Below are 17,259 nucleotides of genomic sequence, written 5' to 3'. Positions count from 1 at the left end.
AAAAACTGCCTCTATATTGCAAGGAAACCTGGGCCTTATTTTCACCAAGGAAGCTGGGAGATGTTTGAACAGAAAATACTGGATCTTGGGAAAAATCCCCCAGAAATGGCATCTTGACAAATGCTTTCTAAACCCATCAGTAGCAAACAGTTAATACTAGTGTTTGTCTGAGACTAGAGGGAAGGGGAGTGTTTACTCCCACACCTCAGTGAGTGAAACAGATGGAAAGAGCAAGGCTGTTCTGAAAGAGAACGGATCTGTCTGGAGACAAAGCATCCCCTGAGAATGAGCAATGGTGTGAAAAGAAGGGGTTCAAATGTGTGTTAGATGTTAGTTAGTGTTAGAGGGTTTATCCCTTCACCCTCCCATTACTGGCTCCTTCTTGCATAGACACAGAGCAGCAGTACCCAAAGTCCGAAGGTGCAAACAATGAGATGTTTATTGGATTGAACTTCCAGCAAGCAATGATTCCAGTTTCCTTCCTCAGTGTCCCCATCCCAGCCCTGATGCCACAGAGCCTTGCCTGTGTCCCTGTTCCCATTCTCCCCCTTAGCAAAACATAGGACATATGGTGACACATTTCCTGATAGGGCCAGGCATCAAGGTGGAAGGTGCTGATATTCCATTTGTCCCACTGCCCCTTGCGTAGTACAGTGCCCTGCACCTTCTCTCCTACGGTGTGCCACACCTGTTCCAATTAGCGTTCCAGACTTCCCACTATAGTGGGCCCGCGAAGGTTGGGTCCAGGTTGTCTAGTACAGGGGGGCGGGGCTTACTCCATTACTTCTAGGTTATTTCCATAGGCAATGTAACACAAGTATACTTAGCAATACACCAGCCGCTGTAATAATCCACAGCAACACCGAGAGCCCTGAGCACTGCAGCATGGTCCAACATCCTGGCCACCACCAAAACACCTCCTCTCCTCCTTCGACAGAGTCAAGCTCTTAACATGTCCAGTTGCTGGCAGTTGCAATACTCTGCCGCTGCAGGTTTTTGTGCTTTTGTCCATATCATAAGTCCATTGAATGTGCACAGAGAAATGGGTTATTGTCCAAACCAACTTAACCACGTGGTGTGGAATCAGGCTGTATGTGCTGGTTTGATTATTCACAGCAGTAAGAGTCACAGGTCTATCTGTGCACCAAAGCCCAGAGAGCAGCATGTAGTGTGGAGTTTGGTTAGGGGCTGGTGTAATTGTGTCCCCAGTGATATGTACATTTCCAGCAAAACACCTCATACACAGTACACCCAATTGTCCACCCCTTGCCACGGGCCATTGGGTGTGCTCCTCCACGGCCATCAGGGAGGGGCACATTCAAACATCTTCTCTGGATTCACACCATTTTACACACCCCTCCATTGATTCCCAGCGAGCAAATCCCCTTCTCATTATTCCCATAGGGCTTGTGGGGCCCACATTAGCTGCCGATTCACTTCCAGATATCATGGTAGCTATTACACAGGCGCTGGCCTCCTAGTCGAGCATTTTGCATTTCATACACATCTTCCCCCAGGTCAGCCTTTTGAAGCCATCCCCACCCACGTCATGAGGTTTTCTGTTCATTGAAACACAACAATGCTAACAACAAGACAAACACCACAGACAAACAACACAAAACATAGATTCATGGTATTATGGGTTAGTCTTTTGCTGGCACCAGCTTGCTTGTAGAGTGTCTGAAAAACAAAAGAAACAATTTCCACACACACCCCTGGTGGGGACAGATTAGTGCTTAGTAATAATAATACCACTTCCTTTTACAAATTTCCTTGCTAATTGCAGGAAAAACAGAAGAATTCCCTCCAGGCTGTCCTTATTTTGTTCTATAGTCAGATAGTGAATTACCCCACTCACGGGTCATTTATGAAATTCATGAGGTGGTGTGCCTCAGTTTCCCCTCTTGTACAACAGACCCAGTTTGCAATAGTTTCTCTGCTGCACCAAGCTTTAAGTTTATTCTCAGGTAATAGCTGAGAGACAGCTTTAGCACTGTACGTATGCACGCACACACACACACACACACAGTGTAGTAGTAGTATACACACACTCCTTAGGGTTAACCTGTCCCCCTTATTTTCAGGCTTGACTTGTTTTTTCACCTCCCTTTCCTGGAGGGCCACAATCTGAGTCTTCCAGTAGCTTGTTTGCTGACTAGATGTATTCATTATTTGCAGCTCCTTTGTGCTGCTACTGATGGGCAGTTCTCTCCTTCCCCCATCAGCTAGGTCATTTGCATTCACACCGGCTTTCAGTCTTGCTTTTGGATCCAAAGCCATCAGCAGCTCAGAGACTGTCTTAAAAGGGACACAATCAACTTCCACCCGAGTTCTGATTACTTTCCACTTTCATCTTCTGCTTCAAAACACACAGATCTGAAAAAGAAACCACAGCCTATTGTGGCTCCCTTTGGAGCCCTAATGGGGTTTTAATTAAGTACCATGTTTTGTTTGCATTTCTTTTACCCCTTCTCCAATATACACTGCACACGTCCTGGGAAAACGCACATTCCTTCCATAGTTTAACCTTCATAACATTATGTTACAAACCATAAGTCTCAGTTTAGGTTTTTAAAACCTTACACAATTACACACAACATTTTGTTTTGTCTAACAGCCCTTGCACTGCAATAAATTTTTTATTACACAACTGTACCCCGATTACACGTCCATCTTGTACAACCAGAGACAGCCAGGGGCAGCCAAGTTAAGTTCCAATAGAAACCCCGGACATTCCTTTAGTGATTTTGCTTACATTACCCAGGAGTCAAATCATTTTGATGAGATTATCTCTCCGCCTGCTGCCTGCAGCCGTCCCTTATAGACCATTTCTGTGGGCAAAGGGCCCATTTCCCCTCAGAATGGCTGTAAAGGCTTCTCGGGACAAAACACAGTGGTGGTAGTAGCCACTTTACCTGACCCTCTTGTATAATTTAATTACAAAGCTTCCATCCAACGTGAGTACACAGAGCTGCACATACAGTTACATTTATATAACTGGGTTTTATTATTAAACCAAAAACTGCCCTTCTTGTAACACCACAACTGTTGCCTTTTACTATTTCCACAACTCCCAAACATTTACTTTCCTCCAAACTCTGTATTATTATTTTTTGCAAAACCCTGGGCGGCTGCACTGCAGTGCTGGGGTGACTCTGCAGGGGGAGAAGCTGCTGTGGAGCAATGTAGAGCAGGTGCAGGAAGGAGCCGGGGTCACTATTCACATTGTGAACTGCACAATTTTCCAAATTTGGGAATGTCCAAGAACAATTCTAAGGGGAAGGTGAATGCAGAGCAGTGACACTGGAGGTGCCCAGACCTCCAGTGGGGGTGGCGTGGAAATTAATAATGGGAAGATCATTTGCGAAATTAGTCATCACTGACAAGATTTGTCTCTTCTTATTTCATGTTACGGTGTTATTTAGCGGAATCAGGACATATTTTTACTATGTTAAACACTTAATTTTATTTAACTGAGCCAAAAACTTAGTGTCACTTATTTTTTTTCCTCTGTCCTAGCAAGAACTAAATGAATTTTGTGACTTTCTGGAAAGTGCAGCGAGATTAAATGTGGGGAATTCAGTCTCTGTGTTTGTGAGCTGATGTTTTCCTCTCACAGGTCAGTGCCTGCATTGAAATACCAAGAGGGATCTAAGGGCTGGTGTACGCTGGGCACAGGGGTGTTTGCAGAAGGGGCGGGGCCTCAGGTGGAAGGGGCGGGGCAGGGCGTTAGTCTCTCCCAGATGGCGGTTCACGCCCTGCCCATGGTGTTGCAATGACAGAGGCTGCTCAGGCTGCACTTGTAGCGAGGTTCCCCCACTACGTGGCCACACAGAGGCTGCAGGAGACAGGCAGGGGGCAGCAGGGGAAGTGGCGACACAGGAGCTCTCAGCAGCAGGGTGAAGGACAATGCCGTGGAGCGGCAGCGACGCAGAGTGAACAGGGCAAACTGAGAGCCAGTTGAAGGAGTGTTGGCAGCAGAAGCTGAGGTTTCGCTTGATGCCTTCCCTTCCCTCCCCCACCCCTGGGGCTTTGCTGCCCAAGGGGAGTGGGGGTTGGGGGAGGAGAGCAGAGGGACATTGGATTGGCCTGTCACACTGCAAGGTGAGAAACTGAGGCACAGCACTGCCCAGTGTACTCTGGGGTGGGGGGGGGGGTTGCTGATGAGCGTAGATTTGAATGTGGTTGTGGGGTTTTCCCAAACTCAGGCTTGATTCTCTTTCCCTTTTAATAGAAGTTCTTATTGGCTCTCTGCCAGGCAGAGCTGGGGAGTGGGGGCATGTTGCCTTTTCCCCAGGCGGAAGGGTGACACCTGCCTGGCGAGTGAGGGTCGGTTTGGGTGACCCCCACTCAGGGCAGGCTAAGGGCAGGTCTCTGCCCTTTACTCAGCCCAGGAGGAGTTTTTTGCACTAACATCCCAAGTGTGCAAGTCCGTCCCCAGAGAGCTGCCCCATAGGGACTGAAAACTCTACTGGAGGTGGACAGGAGCCTGTTGCAAAAATAAAATAACCAAGATTTACCAAACTCCCTGTTACACATTCAATCCTCTCTTTTTTCTATTCTATTAAACTGGGAGCAAGTTACCAGTGACCCAGGGCTGGGGCGGAAGGAGGGTGCAAGTGGGGGGAGGAGCCCAGGGCTGGGGCAGCAGGGCGGGTGTGGGTGGGGGAGCACTGGTGGGGGGAAGGGGAGAGTCGAGAGCTGGGGCAGCACAGGGTGTGTGTGGGGGAGAGCCCAGGGCTGGCTTGGCAGGGACGTGAGGGTCAGGGGGTAGAGCCCAGGGCTGGGGCAGCAGGAGGGTGTGAGTGGTGGGAGGCCCAGAGCTGGGGAGGCAGGGGGTGCAGGTGTGGGGAGGGGAGAGCCCAGGGCTCAGGCAGCAAGGGGATGCGGGGGCAGACAAATTTTTTTTTGCTTAGGGAGGCAAAAAACCTAGAGCCTGCCCTGCCTCCACCTACCATTAGAGCATCTAATCTGACCACTTGAAGATCACTTGAGCTGCAGTCAAGCACTCTACCACTGAGCTATACCCCCACAATGACCTGAGTAGGGAATCGTGATTTCCAGGACTTTGAAGGACAAACCCTGATTCATCGAGCTCCTTTGCCATTCCCAGACCACAGGTGGTTTTAAAAATGGGGTTTGATTAAACTTCTTAAATGTGGTAAACACCACAGCTTGCACACCCACCGATATACCTTCTCCCACTGACATAGCTGCCACCTCTTGCAAAGTGGCTTAACTACACCCACAGGAAAACTCTCTCCCCTCAGCATAGAGCAGTGGTTCTCAAGCTGTGGGAAAGGCCCCCAAAGTGGGACGTGACCCTGTTTTAATGGGGTCGCCAGGGCTGGCATTAGACTTGTTGGGGCCTGGGGCTGAAGCCAAATGTCTGAGCCCCACCACCCAGGGCTGAATCCTTCAAGCTCTGGTTTTGCCCTCCCCTAAGTGGGGCAGGGCTCAGGCTTTGTCTCCCCTGCCTCTGCCAAGTGTGGAGGGGCTTGGTCCCTCTTTCCAGGGCCATGTAGTAAGTTTTTTTTTTTGGCAGAAGGGGGTTGTAGTGAAAGGAAGTTTGAGAAACCCTGGCATAGAGCCTCTGAATATGTCTAGACTTGGCTCCCTGTGGCAGATCAGAGACAGAAAGTGCAGCCATGGAGACACCACACACCAGCCTTGCCTAGCAGGCAAAAATCAAACCTCCACAGAAAAACTTGCCTGTTGTTTTCTAACCCATCTCCCTAAGCCCTCAGCCACCACCAGTCAACAAAGGGGCTTTTCTACACTCTGGTTCTGGTCTCACTGAAGGGTCATTTCCAATTGTTTGCTCAGACCAGCATTAGGGAAAATGGTGCCCTGGGCAAAGCTTGTACTTTGGCACTTCCCCATGGCCCCTGGACGATCCCCACTTCCCCTTTACCACTAGCTCCTGCACTCCCAACCCTTGCGCCTCCTTCACCCCTAACTCCTGCCCCCTCCTGTGCCCCCTTTGCCCTTAACTCCCTGGGCCACCAGCCATAGCCCCTCTCCTGCAGCCCCTTCACATGGCTCCAGTGCTGGGGGCCCCGCACTTGTTCTCCCTTTCCCTGGGCTTTGGCATCACTAGCCCCTGCTTAGCGAGTAGGGTTCAGTGGTTCCCAAAATGAGGGGCATGACTCCTAGGGGGACACAGAGGAACATTCATGGGGGCACCTCAGGGCCTGAACCAGCCCCCATGGAAGGAGCAGCACTCAGCCCCACTCTGTCCCAGCTCTTCCCCAACCCCACCCTCAGCCTGGGACTTTGGCTCCCAACTCGGCCTCAACCCCCTTACCTCTGTCTGCACCCCTCTCCCCAGCAAGCAACAGCCCCACTCCCAGCCCATGTTCTCAACTGTGACTTCCGAGGGGCCACAGCCATGGCTAAGAGGGCACAGTGTGAAATGTTTGGGGACCCCTGGTTTAGGGTGATGTTCTCAATCACTTCTATGAAGTCCAATAAAAGCTATTCCTCACCCACCCACCCAGCCCTCCATCAGGACGGACTAGGTATGTTCTGCTGCCCTTCACTCATGCAGGAAGGATAATAACATTTCATTCTATTCACTCCTAAAGTGATTTGTAACCCACCACCAGCCAGAACTGGTCATTTTGGGAAAGCGGCCCCATCATGCTGCATAGCTAGGCAGAGTAGGTGTGTCTATGCAAACATGGTCAGTTCGTGAAGTCTTTCCCCCAGCTCCTCACTAGATGTGAGGGGGGAGCTCATTCAGCCCTTGCTTCCGCTTAGTATTTAAAAACTCCTTATTGTCCCTAGCTCTGCTGGCCTTAGATTTCTCCTTCTGTCCTTTGTATAACAGCTCAGATGAGGTGGCCAAGTGGTTAAGGTGATGGACTGCTAATCCATTGTGCTCTGCACGCATGGGTTCAAATCCCATTCTCATCGGCTGCGTTTAGTTTTCACCCCTCCTTTGTAGACAACCATCTCCCCCTTTGGTACAATGACAGATCAAACAATGTTGCTTCTTGCAAACAAAAACCTTCTCAGAAACTCAGAACTCCCTTGCTTTAAATAAAATGTCTAAATCCCAGATTTCTTAAAAAAAGAAATTCTCTAGTGCTGTATTTCTTAGTTTTTATCTCAAAAGGGAACATCCTCATCATCTCCCCCAAACACCCTGGGACCTGCCCAAATTATTAAAATACCCTCAACACGAGCAAGGCCAGAGCAGTGAACCAGAGCTAGTGTCTAGGCCAAGCTGTTCTGAAGGAGGCAACTCCAACATTTTCTCCCTGCTTCCCTTGGCAAGGTCTGACTGAGAAAACAAAATTCCCCAAACTGAAAATTTTCTGCTGAAAAACCAATACTAGTCTGTTTGGGGACTTTGATTTGAATGTATTAATATTATTCTCTTCTGATTTATCTCAGTTCAGTGTTTGTCCTCCAGATGTGTGCTATCTCGGAGAAGCCTGCATTGTACACGGTTCCTGGGATAGTCCTTGGGAGTGTGGATCCCTTCAATGGGCCAGCAGTTAGTCTGGCTCCTCCACTGTTACACCTGAAAGGCTGGTGGGGGGCATTTCCCAACCTCATAACATATCTCAGTAACTCACACAGAGCAAAACTTCATAACTTCCCAACCAATGCGAGCACACACAATCCAACACGATATTAATGTTCAACAGATCAAGACTTTTGAAATGATACCACACAAGGCAGACTTTGTACAAACCATGTCATCATTATATGAGAGTGGTGAATATGGGGCTTCCAGGTGCTGCTTTGAGCACAGCCTGCTACACCTGCTCTTCCATTGCAATGGAGACGTACCCTTAGAGTCCATCTCTCCTGAGATAAAGATGGCAGCATGGCTGGCCTGGGTCATCTGACTTGGGCTCCTGGACGTAAAGCTGAGGGGCTAAAAACTGTGGTGCAGATATTTGTGTTCACGCTGAAGCCTGGGTTCAGAAACCCTCACCCCTCATGGGGCCTCAGAGGTTGGGCTCAAGCCCATTTGTCTGCATTGTAATTTTATAGAGGTTGGGAGGGAATTTAGCAAGTGGAAATGGTAAAACCGCATTGAGGGGACTGGCCTGTCAGCTCTTAACACCCAAACTTTCAGTAACTCTATTATCAGTGCCTGCGAGTGTAATTTAAACCATAGGTCCATCTAGCTCTGAATAATTTAAACCATAAGAAAAAACACACTGGGCTAGACCAAAGATCCATCTAGCTCTGAATCTTGTCTTCTGACAGTAGCCAATACCAGTTGCCCCAAAAGCCACTCCGTAAGGCACCACTGGGAGTTGAACCCAGAATCTCCTGTTTACAAAACAGGGGCTTTAACCAGCTAAACCATGGTACCTGCTGTTACTTTAAGCAGTGTGTTTGCCCACACCTGACTCTCTGCCAATCCCCACTGGGCCCTGACAAGCGTTGCTCGTGTTTGGATTCTGTAAAGCAGAGGAGCAGGTGACATTTTGCTCCCAAGGTGTGTGTGCGATTCTTTGGACAGGTCTACACAACAAAATTAGGTTGGTGTAATTACATTTCTTAGGCTGGCAATGCAGTTCTATCAACCTAATCCCAATGTAGATAGTACCTCAGCTATCAGAACTTTCTGGAGCTATGAAATGGGAGGAGCTCAGCCTCTGTAGCAGGAATGCAGGGCAGGTGAGTCCATGGCAGGCATGGTGGGATACTGGTGGAGGCCAGTTATGGTGATATAATGAACAGCAGCATTTAAACTGACAATTTGTCACTTTAAGTTTGCTGCACAAAGCTCTAAGCCTCTCGTCTAGGTGGTTTTATTTTGTCACCAAAACAGAGCAGTTTTGTCACCAGACGTGGTATTGCAGTGTGTGCACCAGCCACAAGCTGCTGACCGAGGGAGTGTTGTGTGTTTTTCATACACTTGAGCAATATAATGATGATGAAATAACTTTGTAGTGCAGACCTGGCCAAAGATTCACACACACACACACACACACACACATAGAGCTTGCAAGGAAAACCTCACCTGCTCCTCTGCTTTGCAGAATCCAAACACAAGCAAAGCTTGTCAGGCCTCAGTGGGGATGGCAGGGAGTCAGGTGTGGGCAGAGACTGTGTTTTAGCCAGAGGCAGGCACCATGGCTTAGCTGGCTAAAGCACCTGTGTTGTAAACGGGAGATCCTGGGTTCAACTCCCAGTGGTGCCTTGTTGAGTAACTGTTAGGGCACCTGGTATTGGCTACTGTCAGAGGACAGAGCTCGGTAGACCTGTGGTCTAGCCCAGTGTGGCTTTTCTTAGGGTTTAAATTACACTCACAGGCACTGATAATAGAGTTACTGAAAGTTTGGGAGTTAAGAGCTGATAGGTCAGTGTTCCAAGCCCATCACAGATGACCCCCTCCCTCTGGGGCAGGTCTGAGCTCTCACACCAAAGGGCTCATTGTGGCTGCCAGAACCTGTGAGCAGCTCATTTAGTTTGCACTGAGGGTTGAGTCCTGCTTTGTGCACTGTGTGTGAGAATGAAAATCCTAAACCGCCCTTTGAAATAACAAAAGCAGCAGGATGTGTAATTGTCCCTGCCCCAAAGCAGACAGACCAATGGAGAAATGCCATTGAGTCCAGGGTAACACTCCACTGCCATTTTACCTGTTTTGCTTGCTAAACTCCCTCCCAACCTTGAGGGCTCCCAGAGCCCAGTATTGAGCTTGAGCCGAGATGTCTACGGTGCAAATTTACCACGGCACTAGCCTGGGAGCCTGCACTGGCACGGGGCAGCCGTGGGTGTTTCATTGCAGTGTGGACATAGCCTAGCATTATGTCTACACTGCCATTAACACACCCAAGTCACTATTCTCAAACCCTGGGTCAGTTGATTCAGGCTTGTGGGGCTTGTGCTGCAGGGTTATAAAATTACAGTGTAGACACTTGGGCTTGAGACCAGCCTCCGAGACCCCACGAGGGGTGAGGGTCTCTGAGCCGGGGCTCCAGTCTGAGCCCCAGGAGCCCAAATCAGATCATCCAGGCCAGCCGGGCCAGCGGGATTTTGTCACAGTATAGATGCCCTCTCAGGGTATGTCTACACTGCAATGTAAGCCCAGGGTTAGCAGAAGTCATGTCAGCAGCCCCAGCACATAAACCTAAACCACGAGGGAAAGACCCACCCCTCAAATAAGCTGGGCAGTGTCCTTCTGCCTACGGTTCGTAAGTCCAGCAACCAAAAGTCCTTTAACATGAGCCATCCCCTCTCTGCACCCCACTCACAGCTGTTGTCCTTAGTCAGTGCAAGCCCAGAGGTGCCTCTGTAGAGTTCACCTGCCATCCTGGGTGGAAAAGGGGGAAACTAAGAAGGCACCGTACTCACTATGGTGTCTAGGGACTCACTCATCCCTCCACAGCCACCCTGTCCTAACGTTGGTCTAACACCTACATGTTAGTATTGACAGCCAGACCCCGGCCCACTTGGCTTTGGAACCCCTGTCCCCTGCCTAGCAAGTGATATTGAATTGAGGGTGAGTCCCTCAGTCGGGGTCTGCCAAGCACAGTTGTGCTGCCCTCGATTCACACAACAAGGATAACAACCCTTTATTTTACTCCTGCCCCTGTAACATGGAGACTGGGAATCCAACACCAGCCACGAGTGATCATTTCGGCAAGCAACCCAACCTATTTCTAACATACTGTAAAATCCACATGCAGACTCATACACGAAACCTTGCAAGAAAATCTCCCTGAGGGGGTCTGAAGCACCTGCTGCTGGAGGGAAGGAGGGAGCTGTGGGTTGGGATTGTGGAGCAGCGTGAGGAGCAGGGGCCTGTGGGTTGGGATTGAGGGGTACTGGGAATAGGAGGGGGCTGTGGGTTGGGATTGAGGGGCACTGGGAATAGGAGGGGGCTGTGGGTTGGGACAGAGGAGAAGGGTGAAGAGGAGCAGGCTCTGGTTGGGAGTGAGGAGCAGTGAGCATAGGAGGGACTGAGGGCTGGGATTGAGGGGCACTGGGAAAAGAGGGGACATGGGTTTAGGCTGAAGAGCATCTTCATTTGGGGATCCAGCAGGAAAGGGGAAGGCAGCAGGTGATTCTAATTCCTTAGGGATATTCTGTGTGTTTGTACGTGTGTGTGTGTGCAGGGAAGGAACATGCTCTATGCCCAGAGGCCTTTATTCCTCCAGGCTGCAAGGACAGAGGGGCTGTCATGAAGTTGCCCCTTCAAACCCACACACAAAAAGGCCCTTCTGAGGAAAGGGAAAATCCTGCAGAGAGAAAACAACATCAAAGAGGACTCCAGCAAGACAGCTGAAGATCTTGGTGAGTAGTTTATCACCTGACCAGGGACTTGAACCCTGGACCCTCAGATTAAAAGTCTGATGCTCTGCCAACTGAGCTAGCCAGGCTCACATAGGAAAAGTGCAAGTTGGTGCAGAGGAGAAACTAGTCAAGAAAACAAGAGCGGGAAACAATAGGGGAAACTTACTGCTCTTTCTGGCCTGGTCAACACTACGAGTTTATATCCAATTTAGCAGCGTTAAATCGCATTAACCCTGCACCCGTCCACACAACGAAGCCCTTTATATCGATATAAAGGGCTCTTAATACCGGTATCTGTACTCATTCCCGACGAGGGGAGTAGCGCTGAAATCGGTATTGCTATTTCGGATTAGGGTTAGTGTGGCTGCAATTTGATGGTATTGGCCGCCGGGCACTATCCCACAGTGCACCATTGTGACCGCTCTGGACAGCAATCTGAACTCAGATGCACTGTCCAGGTAGACAGGAAAAGCCCCACGAACTTTTGAATTTAATTTCCTGTTTGCCCAGCTTGGAGAGCTCATCAGCACAGGTGACCATGCAGTCCCAGAATCAAAAAAGAGCTCCAGCATGGACCGTACGGGAGATAGTGAAGCTGATCTCTGTATGGGGAGATGAATCTGTTCTATCAGAACTCCGTTCCAAAATACAAAATGCCAAAAAGTTGAAAAAAATCCCCAAGGCTATGATGGACAGAGGCCACAAGAGGGACTCAACACAGTGCTGAAACTTAAGGAGCTGAGACAAGCGTACCAGAAAGCCAAAGAATGAAATGGACGCTCACGGAGGGAGGGACGACTGATGACTGTAGCTATCCCACAGTTCCCGCACTCTCCAAAAACCATTTGAATTCTTGGCTGAGTTCCCAAAGCCTGAAGGGTCACAAACATTGTTGCGGGTGGTTCAGGGTATATGTCGTTCCCCCCCACCCCCACCCCCGTGAAAGCAAAGGGAAAAAAATCATTTCTCGCCTTTTTTCAATGTCACCGTATGTCTACTGGATGCTCCTGGCAGACGCGGTGCTGCAAAGCAGCATCCCCATCCCTTCCCTTCCAGATGGCAGACGGTACAGTAGGGCTGGTATCCGTCATCGTCGTACCGTGAGTGCTCCTGGCTGGCCTCGGTGAGGTCGGTAGGGGGTGCCTGGGCAAAAACGGGAATGACTCCAGGTCATTCTCTTCTTTAAGCTTTGTCTAATGGAGATTCAGTCCTGCCTGGAATATCACAGCAGCTGGAGGCTGCCCTCCCCTCCCCGCTTTGAGCTCTACTTGCAGAGGCAATAAAGTCAGTGTTGTTTCAAATTCCTGCGTTCTTTATTACTTCATCACACAAATGGGGGGATAACTGCCACGGTAGCCCAGGAGGGGTGGAGGAGGAGGGAAGCAATGGGTGGGGTTGTTTCAGGGGCACCCCCTAGAATGGCATACAGCCCATCATTTCTGCGGGATGTCTGGGGCTCTGACCCGGAGCGGCCGTTTGCCTCTCTGGTTCTTTAGCAGGCTTGCCCGATAGTCTAGACAGGACTGACTCTCCCTTTAGACAAAACTTATGGAAGGGAACGACCTGGGGAGTCATTCCCATTTTTGTCCATACGCCCCCTGCTGACCTCACTGAGGCCAGCCAGGAGCACCCATGACAGCAGCAAACGATACAGTATAACTGGTCACTGTCATTGTCAACTTGCAAAGCAGCAGACGGGACGGTATGGCTGGTAACCATCTTTCCTAACTTGCAAAAGGCAAGGGGATGCTGCTGTGTAGCGCTGCAGTACCACGTCTGTCAGCACCATCCAGTAGAGATACAGTGACAGTGAAAAAAGGCTGAATGGGCTCCATGGTTGCCGTGCTATGGCGTCTGCCCAGGCAATCCAGGGAAAAGGGTGCAAAATGATTGTCTGCCGTTGCTTTCACAGAGGGAGGATTGAGTGACGACATTTACCCAGTATCACCCACGACACTGTTTTTGCCCCATCAGGCTTTGGGATCTCAACCCAGAATTCCAATGGGCGGGGGAGACTGCGGGGACTATGGGAGAGCTACCCACAGTGCAACGCTCCGGTAATGGACACTAGCCTTGGTACAAGGACGCACACCGCCGAATTAATGTGCTTAGTGGGGCCACATCCACTCGACTTTATACAATCTGTTTCCAAATACAGGCTTCTGTAAAATCAGAATAATCCCACATCTTAGACATACCCTGTGATTAACAACTTTGGTGGCTAATTGAAAGGCTGATGGTTCAAACCCAAGCGAAGATGGAGTTGTTGTTTTTTTAAGTGATGAGAATCCAGTACATTTTAACAGGCAGAAAATCTCCTCAATGCTGCTCTAGCCTCATTGGGCAAGGATAAGGGAGACTCTTGCCAGATGCATTGGTGTTATAGTGGTGCGCATAGCTGCTTTCCAAGCAGTTGACCTGGGTTCGATTCCCAGCCAATGCAGGGATGTGACATTTTCTCTACTGTGAATTAGTTTTATTTCAGTCATGTTGTATCAGTTTATCAATGAAAACTCCGTATAGCATAACACTCTGCCATATGAAATCATGGAACATGTGCTCTTCCTGGGGATTACACTGGATGAGAAGCTGGATATGAGTCAACAGCACCCTTGTTGCCAAGAAGGCTAACAGCAGATTGGGCTGCGTTAGTAGAAGCATTGCCAGCAGCTTGAGGGAAGTGTGTTCATTTCAAACCTGCAGCTTATTCATTTCATGTGGTGACCCCTCCTACTTCTTGTGTTATGAGAAGGAGTAAATAATACTCCCTTCCTTGGTCCTTTAGAAGATATTATGTGACCTCCTCCCCCTTGTTGTATCCATGTTGGTCCCAGGACATGAGAGACAACACCGCAAACAACAAGGTTCAAAGTCAATGCACATGGGAGAAGCATCTTGTGTTTCATTCCTTATGTCCTACTCCCATCGTGTGGCCATTTCCTTTTCTTCCTTTCTGTCAAAAGCTTTGGTGTTTTGCACAGAAACATTATTTCCCCAGGAGAGACCCAGGAGTGAGGGCTGCATTCCTGTACCAAACAGTCACTAGAAGGGGGCAGACAAAGGCCTTTAGGACGAGGCGTCCGTCACTGTCAAAAAATCATCTCCCTCCTGTGGTTCCGTGGGCAGCAGGAGGAGCCGCAGCTCGGTGGCCCCTGGCAGCAGCACTCCTGGGGTGGCCAGAGCAGCAGCAGGCCCCCTGGGGCTCCCCCCCCCCCCCGCCGGGGCAGCAGCTGGAGTGGCAGCAGGTTGGCAGGGCTTCTCCCCTGGTAGCGGGTGCTCATTATCCATCAAATAAATCAAAACACTTCCACCTGCAAGTGGATTTAGCCCAGGACCCTCAGAGTCAGCAGCTCTTACACCCCCCACTGAGCTCTCTGGTCAGGTGTCCTAGCGCCGGAAGCCTCCTGTTTAGATCCTAAAATAGCATTTTTGCAGTGGAGGCGGGGGCTGAAATTTTGGACTGGACATTGTAGCTCCACCGTTATTTTATTGAATTGCTTCAAAACAGCAAGTGTAGAAAGTCTCCTAAGGGCCGACGCTCTCCCATGGAAACAGCTGCCCCTGCTCTCCAGGAGTCTGTGCGTTCCACCCAGCAATGTACAAACCTCTGCACTGAAGGGGGGTCAGACAGTGACGGTAACACAAATCTTCCGACTGTTAACCCAAGTCCCTTCCTTTCTTTAACCCAGGACATGCCAGTCAACTGTTAGCCCTGGTGTTATCTTCATCTTAAAATACCTCTCAGGACATTGAACAGAGGAAGTGAAACCCCCTCCCCCGAATGGCTCCCTGTTGAGGCGTTGTACCCTACCTTCCCCTGGAGACTGTCTGGTTTTATATCCTTAGACCTTTTTCTCTTCAAACCCCTTATCCCAATTTCTGGGCCACCACCACATTTCAGAGTTTAGAATTTACTCTCCTCACCCTGGTATGGCACTTTCCATGTGAATTAGACAAAGTGAGTGGGGGAAGCTCCCTTGCTAATGAAAACCGATACTTTGGGTGAGGCCTGAACTCATAACCCCAGCAGTGCACCTCCCTCACTAGCTAGATGTGCCCCTGTTTGTGCTTCATAGACAAGCTTGGGAAGTAGGGTAGTTACCTGTGTCTGTGCTTAACCACTTTGGTGACCTAATTGAGAGGCTGATGGTTCAAACCCAGGTGAAGATGGAGGTAGTTTTTTTTTTAGTGACGAGACTCCAGTACATTTTAACAGGCAGTAAAATGCCTCCATTCTGATCTAGCCTCATTGGGCAAGCATAAGTGGTGTTTTTGCCAGATGCATTGGTGGTATAGTGGTGAGCATAGCTGCTTTCCAAGCAGTTGATCTGGGTTCGATTCCCAGCCAATGCAAAGATGTGATGTTTTCTCATCTGGGTATTGGTTTAATTTCAGTCACATTGTATGAGTTTATCAATGGAATGAGAGAATCAATGGCCTGCAGGTCATTAAACACCCAGTGGAGGAAGAAAGGGGCGGGACTATACAATGAGCTCTTGGAGTTATCCTGTTATTATAATGTTTGGTTTATTTTTTATTTTTTTCCCTTTACTTTATTTGGTTTATTTTTTTTAAAAAATTTCTTTACTTCCCTCTCCATTTTAGAGCCTTTAAGGTCAGAAGGGACCAGTGTGATCATCTAGACCGACCTGCTGCACCTTGCAGGCCAAAAGACCCCACCCACCCACTCCTGTAACAGACCCGGGAGGGGAGGCAGCTCTGTGCACTGCCCCTACCCCAGGCAGCACATGGACGACCTCTGCTCCCCTCCCCCCATGGGTGTGCAGAGATGTGCCAGCAGCACTGAGGTGGCTCCCTGCCCACTCTGCCTCTGTCCCTCCGTGCCACTCCCAGAAATGGACGGCATGTCCCAGCATCCCCTGGGGCGTGGGGAGTGTCTCCATGCACTGCCCCTGCCCCGAGTACCAACTCCGCGGCCCCCATTGGCCAGGAACTGCAGCCAATGGGAGCTCTGGGGGCAGCTCCTGCAGGGAGCAGCACACGGAGACCCCCTGGCCCCGCCCACCAAGGAGCTGCTGCCGCAGGGTTGTGTGTACTGGTCACTTTGGGAGCTGCAGTGCCCGGGGTAAGCGCCACCCCTCCTGCACCCCAACCCCCTCCCCCAGCGCAGAGCCAGCACCCCACTCCCAAATTTACTCCTTCCTTTCACCCAGAACCGTCCTTCTTCTCCTGGGCTGCAAGTAGCCACCCCTGGGAAGCCAAGAGGCAGGCACAGGATTCTACCTCCCAGCAGCCAACTGCACCTCCCCAGGCTTTGCAGAACGACTGGTGACGCTCTACTAACCCCACTTAGCCGCACTGAGGCGCTTAGCTTCTGCCCTGCCTTCCTCAGCTCGACTTTCCTCTTTTGCCCCATTCCTGCCTCACTCCCTCCTTTGACAAGTCACACAGAAGAGCCGGCCACCATAGGCCAACCTCCCAGGGCAGAGGAGACCAAGCCACAAGACTTCAAAAGGTGACTGGCCCAGATCCTCTAGCTTTCCCCTGCTGATGCCAAGGCTTTTTCTCAGCTCATTTCACCACTCTCTGCCCTGCAGGGGTTGGGGTTATCACAGGTGTTACCCAAAATTGGGCCAGCTAGTAAGCGTAGGGAGGACTAATGACCCACCAGAGTTTGGCAGAAAGCAGCACGTTTGTTATACTGACAGCTAAGCTCAAAAGAAGAAGGGGGAGGGTATCACACCCACATTTGCATACTCTCGCTCCCAGGACAGGCACAGCACTGAAGATGTCAGGATTCTGCAAGGTAAGTGTCCCACAGCGCAGCTATGGACGGTGCGATGAAGGTAAGTCTCGCTGAGGCACAATGAAATGCAACGCAGAGAACCACTGGCCAGGTGGTCCGGGCGAAGGGCATTCACTGGAGGTACAAGCTTGTGAGTGCTCCCCTGAGCACAGGGCCCTTCCCCTTTTAAGGGCCTGCACCTCATGCCCTGCGACTAGAGATGACTTGGCTGCATCTGGTGGGTC

General features: G+C 50.2%; 4 non-coding genes across 4 annotated transcripts; 3 read left to right on the top strand and 1 right to left on the bottom strand.

The window, feature by feature from the left end:
* Window positions 1-6,836: 6,836 nt before the first annotated feature.
* Window positions 6,837-6,918, top strand: TRNAS-GCU. Its single transcript has one exon. It is a non-coding gene; the product is annotated as a tRNA-Ser (tRNA).
* A 4,363-nt stretch (window positions 6,919-11,281) lies between these two features.
* On the bottom strand, window positions 11,282-11,354 carry TRNAK-UUU. Its single transcript has one exon. It is a non-coding gene; the product is annotated as a tRNA-Lys (tRNA).
* A 2,285-nt stretch (window positions 11,355-13,639) lies between these two features.
* On the top strand, window positions 13,640-13,711 carry TRNAG-UCC. The gene has a single exon. It is a non-coding gene; the product is annotated as a tRNA-Gly (tRNA).
* Window positions 13,712-15,549: 1,838 nt separating this feature from the next.
* TRNAG-UCC lies at window positions 15,550-15,621 on the top strand. Its single transcript has one exon. It is a non-coding gene; the product is annotated as a tRNA-Gly (tRNA).
* The last annotated feature ends 1,638 nt before the right edge of the window (window positions 15,622-17,259 follow it).

Source organism: Mauremys mutica, unplaced genomic scaffold (assembly GCF_020497125.1).
Source record: "Mauremys mutica isolate MM-2020 ecotype Southern unplaced genomic scaffold, ASM2049712v1 Super-Scaffold_100251, whole genome shotgun sequence".
Classification (NCBI taxonomy): Eukaryota; Metazoa; Chordata; order Testudines; family Geoemydidae; genus Mauremys; species Mauremys mutica.
This window is presented reverse-complemented; position numbering and strand designations above follow the sequence as displayed.